Here is a 14723-nt window from a genome sequence, read left to right as displayed (position 1 = left end):
ATGTCACAATTGTGTTGCATTGTTGTTTATGAAATAGACTTGCTCCCTTGGTCAAAATTGAGGGGTTGAGGGTCTATCCATATAAACTTTCCTTGTCCACAAAGAGTAAGACATTTCAAAATGGCAGCAGGGATCCCCCCCGAGGAGAAATGCTTAGGGAAGTTTGCAAGTGTATGTCTGAAAGCACATAGATATATACAGGTACATGCCCTATTAGCAGTTTCAATGGGGCATTATACATAAGCCACCTCCCATATTGGAATGGTCAATTCAGGTCAATTAACACTCGAGAGCAAGTTGATTGCATGTCTGCAACCCTAGTTATATGCACGTATGAATATCTGTCTGCAATAGACTTAAGCAGATGGTTTTGCTAAACTAACACAATACCAAAAAATGAAGCTGTTAGCTAACACAACATTTCAAAGGTACAGTATTATAGTTTATTAACCTGTAATATTGCATGAATACATATTACAAACACAAACTTACACATTCTTATCTGAAAGTGAAGGTGAAGTGACAGATCCTATAATAAAACTTGAATCAACATAGTTTGCATTGCATCACATTTGCTGTGCATTGACTAGGATCACAAAACAATGTTTATGTTGGAAACTATGTAAATATCTAAATTATTATTATTTTGGTCTGTTTGCCTTCTTCCGGCTTCGCTACTGTTCGGACGCTCTTGCTTACTGCTCTGCGCTTTGCTCCCTGCTTACGTACTTTTCTCAGATTTTTCTGAGATTTTAACTTCAGCAGACCAGCACAGTGCTCAAACAACACATTTTTGGCAGAAACACAAACTAAAAACTTTTCGGGACTGGACGAAAGAGAAGAATCTTTGCCTCCCACTGCCAGCAGCTTACATTCTGGAGAAGGGAAAACAGAGCGGTCTACGTTCAAACAGACGAGAAAGAAATGCCTCTTGTGGAATCTACTTGCTGCATGAACTGCCACAGACTTCTACAAAGGATTATGGTTCTTGAAACAAAGTTACTTGCTGGACTTCCAAAACAGGTGAAGCACACAGCAGATCGTCATCATGGACCCTCTCAGCATACAGCTGGTGAGTCCTGTGAATCTCAACAGTTTATACCAAGTGTAGTGGAACAAGCCAAAACTGATCGACAGACTAATCGATGGTACAAACAGGGAGTGAGATCCAAAGGCTCTCGAGACATCAGATTATCACGAGTATCTCGTATTGCTGCGGTAGCATCCTCTATCCCAGATATGGCTATGACAAGGCTTGTAAACACTGGTATTCTACCACTCCCTATACATCTTGAGAACAGATTTGAAGCATTAATGAATGTGGGTGAGGAATCCCCAAATGTGCCAGCAGCTAACATTGCTACTAACAGGCGCTCAAGGTCGAGCAGGCAGCAGCATTCAGCTCAGAGCCCAGGACTCTGATAGTGGCCGACTCTATTATCAGAAACATCAGTAGCGGGACTATAACTACATGCTGCTTTCCTCAAGCAACTGTCTCTGATGTGAACAAGGAACTTCGGAACATTCTGATGAAGCACAAGACTGCAAACCTCATCATCCATGTGGGAAAGAATGATATTCGGAAAGAGCAGTCAGAACTCCTTAAGAAGGATTTCAGTGAACTCTTTGAAACACTTCAGAGACTTGGAAGTTCAGTCGTTCATCAGTGGACCATTCCCAGCAAGGGGAACTAACATGTTTTCACGGCTGCTTGGGCTGAATACATGGCTACAAAGAACCTGCGGTATAAAAGGAGTCAACGTCATGGACAACTTCAATATTTTCTGGGGCCATAGACAACTGTTTAAACTGGATGGCCTCCACCCAAACAAACTTGGTGCAAGAGTGCTAAAGGACAATATCTATTTCTCCATACGTCATCCTTCAGTGATGTGTGCCAATCCACTTAACCTGAATGGCACACACACACCTGGACAGAATATGAGTGACCGCAGGACTTCATATCAGCTTCAGAGTCCTCATGTTGTTGAAGAATCCCACAAAGACACTGATAACGGCACGCAGCCACAACAAATTGGCTCATATGGCGCTTTTCCACTGCATAGTACGGCACGGCACAGTTCGGTACGGCTCACTTTTGGCGGGTTTTCCACTGGGTACAGTACCTGGTACCTGGTACTTTTTTTAGTACCACCTCGGCCGAGGTTCCAAGCGAGCCGAACCGTTACCAAAACGTGACGTGTAAACTCTGCTGGTCACTGATTGGCCGGAGAAACTCATCATTACTGCGTCACTGACCTTGTGACACGAGACACAACAGACCCGCTAGATTTAAATCAGCACAGCCAGCGAAGGATTGGACGCAACTTTTTTGTTTGATGAAACGTACCTTTTTGTATCAACCAAAAATGTTGTTTCGTGGTCTATTGAGGAAGTACAGACATTCCTCTCGTTGATAGCCGAGGAGCGGATTCCGTCGATATGCTCCATTGTTGTGTGTTTGTTTGTGGCGCGTTTACGATGATGTCACGGCAGTAGAGGCGGCGCAACTATAACGACACCTGAATAATCCCGCCCACTCTAAAGCGGTACTAAACTGCAGTGGAAACACAAACCGACCGAAATGTGGGCAAAGAAAGACAAATGTGCTGTTTAATCAGTTTAAAGTAGGACCTCTGAGTTCTATTTGTTTGGTTTCTGGTTAGGGACTGTCTGTAAGGGGGGGGGCTCACTCAGACTTGAGTCCGCTCACTTAGTGTGGAAGAGTTTGACCAAAGCTTGAGAATATTTGTTTTTAAGTTTCTTGTTTTTATTATTATTATTATTATTATTATTTTAAAAACATATATTTTTTTCAACTCATTTTTATTGCTGTGATCAATATTATTATTATGATTTTTTATGACTTATACTTTCTTTCATGTAAATCTCTTTGAATTACCATTGTGTATGAAATGTGCTATATAAATAAACTTGCCTTGGCAATAAATAACTTTAACAAGTAATAGTTTTCAATAGTTATCTGATATGAAAAGCAATAGTTATGACTAATGTTAACCCTGCCAAATTTTTGTTTTCCAGTCAAAACAACAGTGGTATATAAGCTGCTTATCTGATCCAACTTATTTTTCAGATATCTGTCTTTTTTCGTTATTTGAGTATTTTGAAGTCATGAATGAGATTCGCACTGGAAAAGCCATCATGTGTAAACATGAGCTCAGTAATATCAGATTCATATGCACAGCTCACCCCTTACAAAAATGAACCATAGTTTTATTATAGTAAAAGTGTATTAACTATGTTAGTTTTTTTTTGGCAGATTGATTCATATTTGTATAACCACAGTTTTATTACAAATATCATGGTTATGGTTAGTGTAGCAAAACCATGTTTAATTTGTGGAGACCATGGTTTAACTAAAAACATTTTTTTTTATGTGATATGGTTCATTTTTGAAAGGGACGTAATGAACAAAATAATGTTCCTCCACAAGTAACTTGTAGTTCATGCAAAAGTTACATAATACTTTAAGGTAGTTTATGTCCATTTTTATCTGCATATACATGAAGAAAAAATGGCAAAATGCTCATGCAATATTTTCATGAATATTTGTTTAGTCATCATTCAGACATTAGGTGATAATATATCACAACATGTGCTTGGAGAATCACCTAAATACATTTGTGCTCTCAACAGAGCAGAGTTTAAACATCATAACAGTCTTTTCAAAAGACATAAACATGTTTAAAACAGAAATAAAGCAACTTTATATGATTAAACAAACATTTCTCAGTATGAGAATTATGATCACTGCTCTTCAGAGGAGTCACACGGTGACTGTAAAACCTGAAAAGTACAATATCAAACATGACAGAACTTTAACAATCACAGAACGTTTCAAAGAAATTAAAAATATTTCTGAGAGGCGAAATAAAACAGTAACATTTTGTAACAATTGAAGATGAAAATGAGTATTGAACAATACATTAAAGAAAATAATATTTTGTTTATATACTCTATGTGGTCAAATCTCAAAGTTATTGTATAAAGATCCAGAATTAAAGACTTTCGGCTATAAGTTAAATGCTTCCTTCGCATCACATGAAGAATGTAAAAGTCAGTGTTGTCTAATATAGACGTCAGTGTATGTTCCCGTCAGAGAAAAAGATAAAATATGAGTTATAAAGCCTCTGTATGATAATCATCTCAGAAGAGATCAAATTTGAGCCACTTCATACAAACAACACAGAATTAATACTGGACCAAGATTTCTTGCCACTGCATTATTGGCAAGACATTATAACATATGTAACATAACGTGCTGACTCTGTCAGCTCTTTCCTAGAAGTTGAGGATGTTATCAGATTATAAATACCCTTTAAAATAATAAAGGACAGTGTTTCCTTTACATCCTATGCAGACATATCTATGCAGACATATCTTAAAATTAATGTTGTCTAATATAGACGTCAGTAAATCTGGATCTCTTTCCAGACAGCAACATAGGGTCTGGGCTGACGTTATGTTGCTCTCTGGGTTGACACGAAGTCTTCATAGAAGACTGAATCATCAGAGCACTTAGCAGTACAAATATCTCTTCCAAGCTGGAAATCATGAAACACGTTTTCTCAAAAAGAGAAACTGAAATAGAAATAGTCCACCAAATCTAGTCTTTAAGGCTCTACCAAGGCCTCCAGATGGAGCACTTGTTGACATGCATCTCTTTTCTGAAGGTGTTCTGGTCTGGCAGGACACTTTCCCTCCTGTTCTGCTCACATGATGTCTGCAGCTTCTGGAAGTACTTCAGCAGTCTTCTCTGGCTCTCTGTCTTCATCTCATCTTTAGACAGGAAGTGCAGAATCTCATGGACACACCTGGAGAAGCCTTGATTGACAGCATGTGAACTGTGATTGAGGTGTTGCATGAAGTTGAGCGTCATCTCCAGGATATCTGCTTCAGCTTGGAATCAGGCTGCTGCTTGAGGAACTCTGGAGCCAGAAGACACTTGAGCTGCTCGATGCTGCTGTTGATACGATCTCTGAGCATCTTCTCCACCCTTGGCTTTCTCAGCTGCAAATGAAGACAGAAAAGCATTAGGAAAGTTGACTTCAAATAAGCCAATGGTTTAGAAGAGCAGTGAAAGCTGCTGCAGTAATGCTGCTGTAAGTAGGATGTGAATGTACCTTGTTGTTGAGAGGGAGATGCTCCTTTGAGATGATTGTAGGTGTCATGTCTGGATCTCTGTTCTGTAGATCTCTCTGTTCAGAGTGAGTCTGATTTGCACTGGCTGCAGCTCCTCTATTTATACTCCCAAATCTCCATATGAATGTGTGAGGCTTGAGCTTGTTGGAGTTTCTCACAGTTTGGAGCCAATGAAAGAGCTCAAACAGACAATGAGGGATGTGGGCCGCCACATGCTCAATGAAACACACAGCTGCTCTCTCAGAGATCTTTAAACTGACTGCAGTCACACTCTCCTGGAGCTGGTGGAGTCACCGAGACACATGGCTTCCCACACTTCTGTATTCATCACATTAAATCACTCACACAATAGAAGTGTGTCGGTTCCCACTGGACTAACAGTTCCCAAAGACTGACTCTTTTGCTATATTTTGCACAGGACCATTGGTACATGTTTAGATGGACTGTTATTAAAAACAAACAAACAAACAAAAAACATTAAATTAAAAACATAATAATAATAATAAATGAAAAAAGTTCTAAATATAAGTCCAAGATTTAAGATATATCCAAGTATAATATCAAACATGACAGAACTTTAAAATTACAGAATTGTTTTAAAGAATGAAAAATATTTATGAGGCAAAATAAAAATAGTAACAATTTCTTTATAAAAGCAAATTCAGATTAACAATGTTAATCAAAACAAATCGATATTAATAAATGCATAATATTATAATAAATTATTAAACAAATCACAGGTTCATTCAAAGAAAGTCTATGCCAAAGATGAAAATGAGAATTTAAGAATACATTAAAGAAAACAATATATTGTTTATATACTGTATGTGGTCAAATCTCAAAGTTATTGATTTAAGATTGTATCCAGAATAAAAACTTTCAGCTATTAGATGTGTTTATTTATTATTGATTATTGACAAGGATTACAAACATTAGTAAACTTTATTTTTTTATTTATTATTAAACACATGTACATTAAAACTACTTTAAATCCCTGAGTTTTAATTTGTTCGTCTAATTATCATGTGAATAGACACACTTCTATTGTTGTGTGTGTGGGAAACTCTGGAGAACAGAGTCACAGTTCTAGTGTCATTAGCATCCTAAACCCCAACACAAGCTCAAGATTTGACAAACACACAAGGGACTCGACACACTTATGGATATTTGACGAGCTGGTTTGATGATGAACAGAATTCCAGCACGATCACGGGAAAGTCATCAGGCACTTACAAACATGTCTCCAAAATTTAACTAAAATGTAACTAAAATCTATTTGCTGCTGAAAAAGCAATCAAAAAGTGATGTTTTACATATTCAATTTAATATCCATATTTTTGCATATTCTCATTGCATAATATTAATTCTGATCAGAAGGTGATAACTCTTTGACTCCTGCATCAAGTCAGGACATGTCGCTGTGCATCAGGACGTTTCCCTCCAGATGGTTGGTGACGTCAGGTTGAAGTCTTCAGCGTCACTAATGCTCCATTCAGGACTCTGGATGCTTTTGTGCTCCATTGATGTGAACACAGAGAGTCGGTGTGGGAACCTCACATGAGATCTACTCACACTGACCAGCACAAAGTGTGTGTGTGTGTGTGGGTGTGTGTGTGAGAGAGAGGGAGAGAGAGAGAAAGCGAGAGATAGAGATAGAGAGATTTCACAGCAGCAATGATAATGCTTATTATCAGAAATTATGACACTAAATATCTGCACTTCTATAAGAAGACTTGTAGAAATGTTGATCTTTATGCAAATTCTCATAAATAAATCCATGTATCCAAATAATACTGTATCAACTCGTTTGCCCAAAATAAGAAAACATTTGAACAGTTTGATTTTTATCGATTAACCTTAATTTTGTTATTCAGTATTTTGTTTTATGATTACATAATTATTTTGGTAATGCTTTGTTTTGATAGTCCTTTTTGAACATTCTGTTGACTAGAAGTAATGTTGTACCTACATGTCAACTAACTCTCATTAGAATATTAGTAGACTGTATGCTTAATATCTGATAACTCTTTATTGTAATAGTCTGCCAACAGACACTCTACTGACTATAAGAACTCTGTAAGTACATGTCAACTTATTCTAACCCATACCAGTCTACTAATACTCTACTAATATTTATAGACAACAAAATGTGATCAGGGACCATCAAAATAAAGTGAAATCATTCTTTTTCTTTCCTTTCTGTTTTTAAGTTTAAACTTTGTTCTAAAATTATACCATAATTTGTTTCAACTTCTGTTGTTTTTAAATGCACTCCATGAATATAGTATGATTCAACGTGACCCAAATGGTTATTTTATTCAGTTTTACATAAAATATTGTAATATTTTGGTTTAATATAAAACTATGGAATGCAAACTAAAACACTGTACAGAGTAATTCAGATCACAAAGTGTAAGAATGCCATGACGTTGATGTCATGAGATGCTTCAGTGCTCAGTGATGTACGCATGCTCACTGACTCCATGTGTTTCTAGTGTTGATGAGCGTGTGCTGCTTCAGTGACACTGATGTGAACATGAGCTCTACAGGTCAGCACTTTCCCAGATTCCCGCTCCACCTGCTCCTTTGAGCCCCTGATGGAGGATCATTGAGCATGTGGCGGCCCACATCCCTCATTGTCTGTTTGAGCTCTTTCATTGGCTCCAAACTGTGAGAAACTCCAACAAGCTCAAGCCTCACACATTCATATGGAGATTTGGGAGTATAAATAGAGGAGCTGCAGCCAGTGCAAATCAGACTCACTCTGAACAGAGAGATCTACAGAACAGAGATCCAGACATGACACCTACAATCATCTCAAAGGAGCATCTCCCTCTCAACAACAAGGTACATTCACATCCTACTTACAGCAGCATTACTGCAGCAGCTTTCACTGCTCTTCTAAATCATTGGCTTATTTGAAGGACACTTTCCTAATGCTTTTCTGTCTTCATTTGCAGCTGAGAAAGCCAAGGGTGGAGAAGATGCACATAGATCGTATCAACAGCAGCATCGAGCAGCTCAAGTGTCTTCTGGCTCCAGAGTTCCTCAAGCAGCAGCCTGATTCCAAGCTGGAGCAGATATCCTGGAGATGATGCTCAACTTCCTGCAACACCATGAGATTCTGCACTTCCTGTCCAAAGAGGAGATGAAGACAGAGAGCCAGAGAAGACTGATGAAGCACTTCCAGAAGCTGCAGATATCATGTGAGCAGAACAGGAGGGAAAGTGTCCTGCCAGACCAGAACACCTTCAGAAAAGAGATGCATGTCAACAAGAGCTCCATCTGGAGGCCTTGGTAGAGCCTTAAAGACTCGGTCTGAACGTCTGCACTAGATTTAGTGGACTATTACGCTTTAAGTTTCTCTTTTTGAGAAAAAGTATTTCATGAGTTCCAGTTTGGAAGAGATATTTGTACTGCTAAGTGCTCTGATGATTCAATCTTCTATGAAGACTTCATGTCAAGAGTTCCAGACGGGAACATTTACTATATTGGACACTGACTTTCAGTCACACTGCATGTGACGCGAAAGAAACACTTTATTGTCTTATTATATTGTCTTTATTATTTTAAAGGCCATTTATTATCTGATAGATACTCAGATACTAAAGCTTTGTTCTAAAAGCTGAAAAAGAGTGAGCTTCTTGAATTTAATGGCAAGAATCTTTCTCATTATTAGTTCTGTGCTATTTAAAATGGCTCAAAATGGGCTCAATTTTGATTTTATCTGCGATGATAATTATTCAACTCTATTTGATGTTTTTCTCTTTGGTCTATAATAGATCACATTCAGATTTATCCTATTTTTAGGCTTTGTAAACATTTGTTGGTCTCAGTGTTCTCTGAATCTTTCCTGTACTCTATACAGCTGTCATTGTTCCTTCTGTGAAGGTTTATATTCTCATGACAAACTTTGTCATCTTGTCCTTTGTCTTTTTAATTGATCATTTGTGTCTTTCTGTGAAGGTGACTGAAATTTCAAAACCCTAAAGCAGTTCAGTGAATGTATTTCTGCTGTAAAATAAAACAATCAACTGAACGTCTGACGACTTCTGTGATCATTAATGTCATTTTATCTTGAATCCCTTCCCACTTAATTTTTCTGTGTTTTTCCCAAAAATACACTGGACAGTTACAACCATGTCTTCAACACTCTCACGCATTTCCCTTTCAGACGCCGTTTGTCTATCAAGATAAAACTGAAAGTTTTTAAAGGCTCTCATTAACCTGTATCGGTCACAGTTCTCTCAGGGAACACAGAGCAAGGTAACGAAGAGTTCACAATTAGAGTCATTAATATTCAGAAAGCACCACAGATCACAGGCAGGGAAGACCATTCAAGGACTGCCAAACACTAACTGAAAGGACTGGGGCTTTTAAAGAAAGGATAACGAGGAGACTAAAGAGAAACACCTGGAATCAAATTAAACAATCAACATGAGGGAGAAACTGGGTCACAGAACACATGGGGAGCAAAACACACAAAACAGTCCATAATCCTGACAGTATCACAGATCTTGACTAATTAATTAGTCCATTAGTGGGACGTACATTACAAACAGCACCATAAGAGGGAGACAGAGACAGGTAAGCAGTTTGTCCTTAGTGCACTATCATTAGCACTAGTATCAGTGAAATGAATAGGCCTACCTGATTACTAGCTACAGAGAAATCAGAGAGAAAAAAATGACCGAGAATGTAACTTTGTAACTAAATGTCTAATATCCTCACAACCTCATTAGCAAGGTGCAAGTGTTCCTTTGGACATTGTTAAGCATTGTTATATGTTTTTATAAATACACACATAAATCAGTATTGTGGGTGAAAAAAGGCTCTCCAAATACTTTAGATGTACCAAGACGGTGCACTTATTACCAGGGAGAATGGGAGACCCCAAATGGTGGAGTAAATCCCGCCTTCTAAACAAAAGACCCGTGGTATGTTAACTCCTGATCAGGAATCACTGACTTAAAATTCATCAGCAAAGTGTTCAAAAGCATTTCTATGTTTTAACTGAGAGCAGAAACGCAGAATATATACATGGACTGTATATGACTATATTGATGTGAGAACATTCTTTATTACGATTAAATTGTGTCCCCTTCTTTAAAAAAAAGCTAAATGTGGTAATCTGACTGGAGCAGGAAACCTTCAACCTTCACATCAAATAAGACAATGAATGGAAATTGCAGTAAAAACATACTTTTATCTTCTATCTTTTGGAGCCATTATCCAGTATATGGCTTCAGATTATTGTTGCATCACAACAGAACAACATTTACCCCAATTAAAGTAGTTTCAGTTTAAATCTCTCCATGCATTTTTAAACAAAAAGCAGCATATCGTATAATTCACTTACAAACACTATTATTAAAAAATATTATAATAATGCATATAATGCATTAAATTGAGCATTTGTGAAAACACAAATATAAAAACATTCTTTCGAGCATGAAATGTAAATGTAAAAATGATTAAGGCACAAAGTTATAAATACAAAGTTAAAGACATTATAGTGAGAGATTTTCAAAAACAGATGGTCTTCTTGATGTTCAGTCTTTCTCATGAGTAATTTATGTGAGTTTTTGTTCTTGATCCTCATGTGATGATCATTCCTCAGAGCATAACGCTGCTACATCCTCTGTGTGATCAGGAAAAACACGCAGGATGTCGCGGCAATATTTGGAGTAGCCGTCATAGGAAAGTAAAACTCTTTTGAGGGTGATGAAAGACACGGCCCTGTCCAGAAGATCTGAGGTGTGGATGCCGTTCTGAAGATACTCTCCAAGAGCACACTTGAGTTTCTCCAAACTGTTGCCACACTTTCTCTCCAAACACATAAGAACACACCTGAAAACAACAGCACAATCACGTCAGTGGATGGCATTTAAAATACTGAAACCAAATCTGCTTTTGTTTGAAGCTCTTTATGCATCTCACAGTTTCTGAAGTTCTTCTTACCTTGCATGTTGCACATGTTGGGTCTTGATGCTGCTCTGGAAAGACATGTCCATGTAGGTCGCCATGACTGATACTGATTCCTGTTGAAGTTCAAGCTCAGTTTTGACTGGAGGGTTTTCAATGTGAAATGTTCCTCACAGGAGTTGGTGTCTCATAGATCTTTCATCTTCAGCTCCCATTTATACTCGCATCTCTCTCCTCTCAGCCAATCAGAGGCCTCTGAATTTTGAACAATAGTGTGTTGATGATGAATTGGTGGGATCGTCACTGCCATCTGCCAGTAAGGTCACTTATATTCATCTTTACGAATGTGGGGATGCAGGACATTTCAAGTTCCCACAAGACTGTCAACTCCAGAATTTTGCAGTTACAGCTATTGGAAATGAATACACAGGACACAGTACATATGCTCTAAATTGTTTTCTTAAAACAATGAGAAATGTAAAAAAATATATACATTTCAGCACAGGTTCAATTTATATCTTTATAACACGTATATTGAATTTTAAACACATAAATGGCAAAAGCAAAATTTCAAGTTTAGGTTTAAAGGAATAATTGATCCAAAAATTGGCTGAAAATATTCACCCTTCAAGCCATTCAAGATGTAGATTAGTTCGCTTCTTCATCAGATTTGGAGAAATGTAGCATTAAATTACTTGCTCACCAGTGGATCCTCTGCAGCGAATGGGTGCCGTCAGAATGAAAGTCCAAATGATAAAAACATCTTGATAATCCACACATCTCCAGTCCATCAGTTAACGTCTGGTGAAGCCAAAAGCGTGTTTGTAAGAAACTAAACCATTTAACTGTAAGCTGTCACTTGTGGACAAAGTCCGTAATCCATAATATCGCTTCCTCCAGTGAAAAAACGTCCATCCCATGTTGTCCTCTCACAGCAAAATCCACCAACAAATTTTAGTGATCTGTGCATATTTCTCTCCTGATACAGACAAGAGGTTTTTTAATTACATTTTTTACTGGAGGACACAATATTATAGATTGTGGACTTGTACTGTTACCAGAAGCAACAGTTTGAAGTTAAAAATATCTTGATGGATTTGCTTCTTACAAACATGCAACTTTTCGCTCCACTACACGTTAATTAAAGGAATGGAGTCGTGTGTATTACTTGTGGATTATTTTGGTGTTTTATCAGCTCACACATGTATGTAAATATCCATAAGTGTGATTTTGTCAAATCTTGAGCTTGTGTTGGGGTTTAGGATGCTAATGACACTAGAACTGTGACTCTGTTCTCCAGAGTTTCCCACACACACAACAATAGAAGTGTGTCTATTCACATGATAATTAGATGAACAAATAGGCCTACTATTAAGACATCAAAGGATGCTTTCAAATGCTGTCCCTGATGCATTTCATTGAAATCACGTGAAGCATGACAAACAGCAAAGATGATTCAGTGTTTGAGAGCTATGTTAGTCCTGTGGGAACCGACACACTTCTATCGTGTGAGTGATTTAATGTGATGAATACAGAAGTGTGGGAAGCCATGTGTCTCTGTGACTCCACCAGCTCCAGGAGCATTGGGGCATGTGATCGGGGTCCACATTATGACATAAACCAGCTCTGTGTCTGTCTCTGTCTGTGTGTGTGTGTGTCTGTGTGTGAGAGGGAGAGAGAGAGAGAAACACAAGTCTGAGAACAGGTACAACCACAGATCTCATAGAACAGCTGTTTCTCCAGAATATCCTGTTACATCGGCCTAAAATACTTTTATTACAGCATTTCAACTGATTCAAATCTGCAGCTGCATGTGCTGATTTTATTCTGAACAATTAAACTGTAAAAGAATCGTATGTAAATACAAATCTAAAATAATGTATGCATTTAAATTATTTTTAAAATGTCATTGCTTTGCACATTTTTTAAATGAACACTGTTGTGTTGTTTTACTATAGACATGAAATGTTCTTTTAGATTAAATAAATCTCAGTATGGCACATGTTTGGTTATGACACTGATGTGAACATGAGCTCTACAGGTCAGCACTTTCCCAGATTCACCCTCCACCTGCTCCTTTGAGCCCCTGATGGAGGATCATTGAGCATGTGGCGGCCCACATCCCTCATTGTCTGTTTGAGCTCTTTCATTGGCTCCAAACTGTGAGAAACTCCAACAAGCTCAAGCCTCACACATTCATATGGAGATTTGGGCGTATAAATAGAGGAGCTGCAGCCAGTGCAAATCAGACTCACTCTGAACAGAGAGATCTACAGAACAGAGATCCAGACATGACACCTACAATCATCTCAAAGGAGCATCTCCCTCTCAACAACAAGGTACATTCACATCCTACTTACAGCAGCATTACTGCAGCAGCTTTCACTGCTCTTCTAAACCATTGGCTTATTTGAAGGACACTTTCCTAATGCTTTTCTGTCTTCATTTGCAGCTGAGAAAGCCAAGGGTGGAGAACATGCCCAGAGATTGTGTCAACTCAAGCTCAAGTGTCTTCTGGCTCCAGAGTTCCTCAAGCAGCAGCCTGATTCCAAGCTGAAGCAGATATCCTGGAGATGATGCTCAACTTCCTGCAACACAGTTCCAGTTCACATGCTGTCAGTCAAGGCTTCTCCAGGTGTGTCCATGAGATTCTGCACTTCCAGAAGCTGCAGATATCATGTAAGCAGAACAGGAGGGAAAGTGTCCTGCCAGACCAGAACACCTTCAGCAAAGAGATGAATGTCAACAAGAGCTCCATCTGGAGGCCTTGGTAGAGCCTTAAAGACTTGGTCTGAACATCTGCACTAGATTCAGTGAACTATTACGCTTTCAGTTTCTCTTTTTGAGAAAACGTATTTCATGAGTTCCAGTTCGGAAGAGATATTTGTACTGCTAAGTGCTCTGATGATTCAATCTGCTATGAAGACTTCATGTTAAGATTTCCAGACGGGAACATTTACTGATGTCTATATTAGACACTGACTTTGAGATACATCTGCATGTGACACAATAGAAACACTCTTTATTTATTTATTTTTTAATTAATGCGATGGCAAGAATTTTGCTCCATTATTAGTTCTGTACTATTTAAAATGGCTCAAAATGGGCTCAATTTTGATTTTATCTGAGATGATAATGATTTTTCTCTTTGGTCTATAATAGATCACATTCAGATTTATCCTATTTTTAGGCTTTGTAAACATTTGTTGGTTCTCAGTGTTCTCTGAATCTTTCCTGTACTATACAGCTGTCATTGTTCCTTCTGTGAAGGTTTATATTCTCATGACAAACTTTGTCATCTTGTCCTTTGTCTTTTTAATTGATCATGTGATCATTTGTGTCTTTCTGTGAGGGTAATAAGTTTTAAAACATTAAAGCAGTTCAGTGAATGTATTTCTGCTGTGAAATAAAACAATCAACTGAACGTCTGACATCTTCGGCGATTATTGTCATTTTATCTTAAATCCCTGTCCTACTTAGTTTTTTTGTTTTTCCCACAAAAGTTCACGCAAAAATACACTGGACACACAGTGATTACAATCATTTCTTCAACACTCACACAACAGTTCACTCTCAGACTCAATTTCTCTATAAAGAGAAAGCTATAAACTGAAGGTTTTAAAGGCTCTCATCAA

At 37.9% G+C, this 14723-nt stretch overlaps 3 pseudogenes across 3 annotated transcripts; 2 read left to right on the top strand and 1 right to left on the bottom strand.

The window, feature by feature from the left end:
• Positions 1-3568: 3568 nt before the first annotated feature.
• On the bottom strand, positions 3569-5377 carry LOC306857090 (transcription factor HES-5-like; annotated as a pseudogene). The gene is made up of 2 exons: positions 5145-5377; positions 3569-5031 (listed from the first exon to the last, which is right to left on the bottom strand). The product of its transcript is annotated as a transcription factor HES-5-like (transcript).
• A 2400-nt stretch (positions 5378-7777) lies between these two features.
• LOC306857091 lies at positions 7778-9199 on the top strand (annotated as a pseudogene). Its single transcript has 2 exons — positions 7778-8010; positions 8124-9199. The product of its transcript is annotated as an uncharacterized misc_RNA (transcript).
• Positions 9200-13379: 4180 nt separating this feature from the next.
• Positions 13380-13862, top strand: LOC306857096 (transcription factor HES-5-like; annotated as a pseudogene). Its single transcript has 2 exons — positions 13380-13427; positions 13541-13862. The product of its transcript is annotated as a transcription factor HES-5-like (transcript).
• Positions 13863-14723: the final 861 nt, after the last annotated feature.

This window comes from Barbus barbus (assembly GCF_936440315.1).
Source record: "Barbus barbus genome assembly, chromosome: 37".
NCBI classification, from domain to species: domain Eukaryota; kingdom Metazoa; phylum Chordata; class Actinopteri; order Cypriniformes; family Cyprinidae; genus Barbus; species Barbus barbus.
Note: the sequence above shows the minus strand (reverse complement) of the source record. Positions and strands in the feature narration are given on the sequence as shown.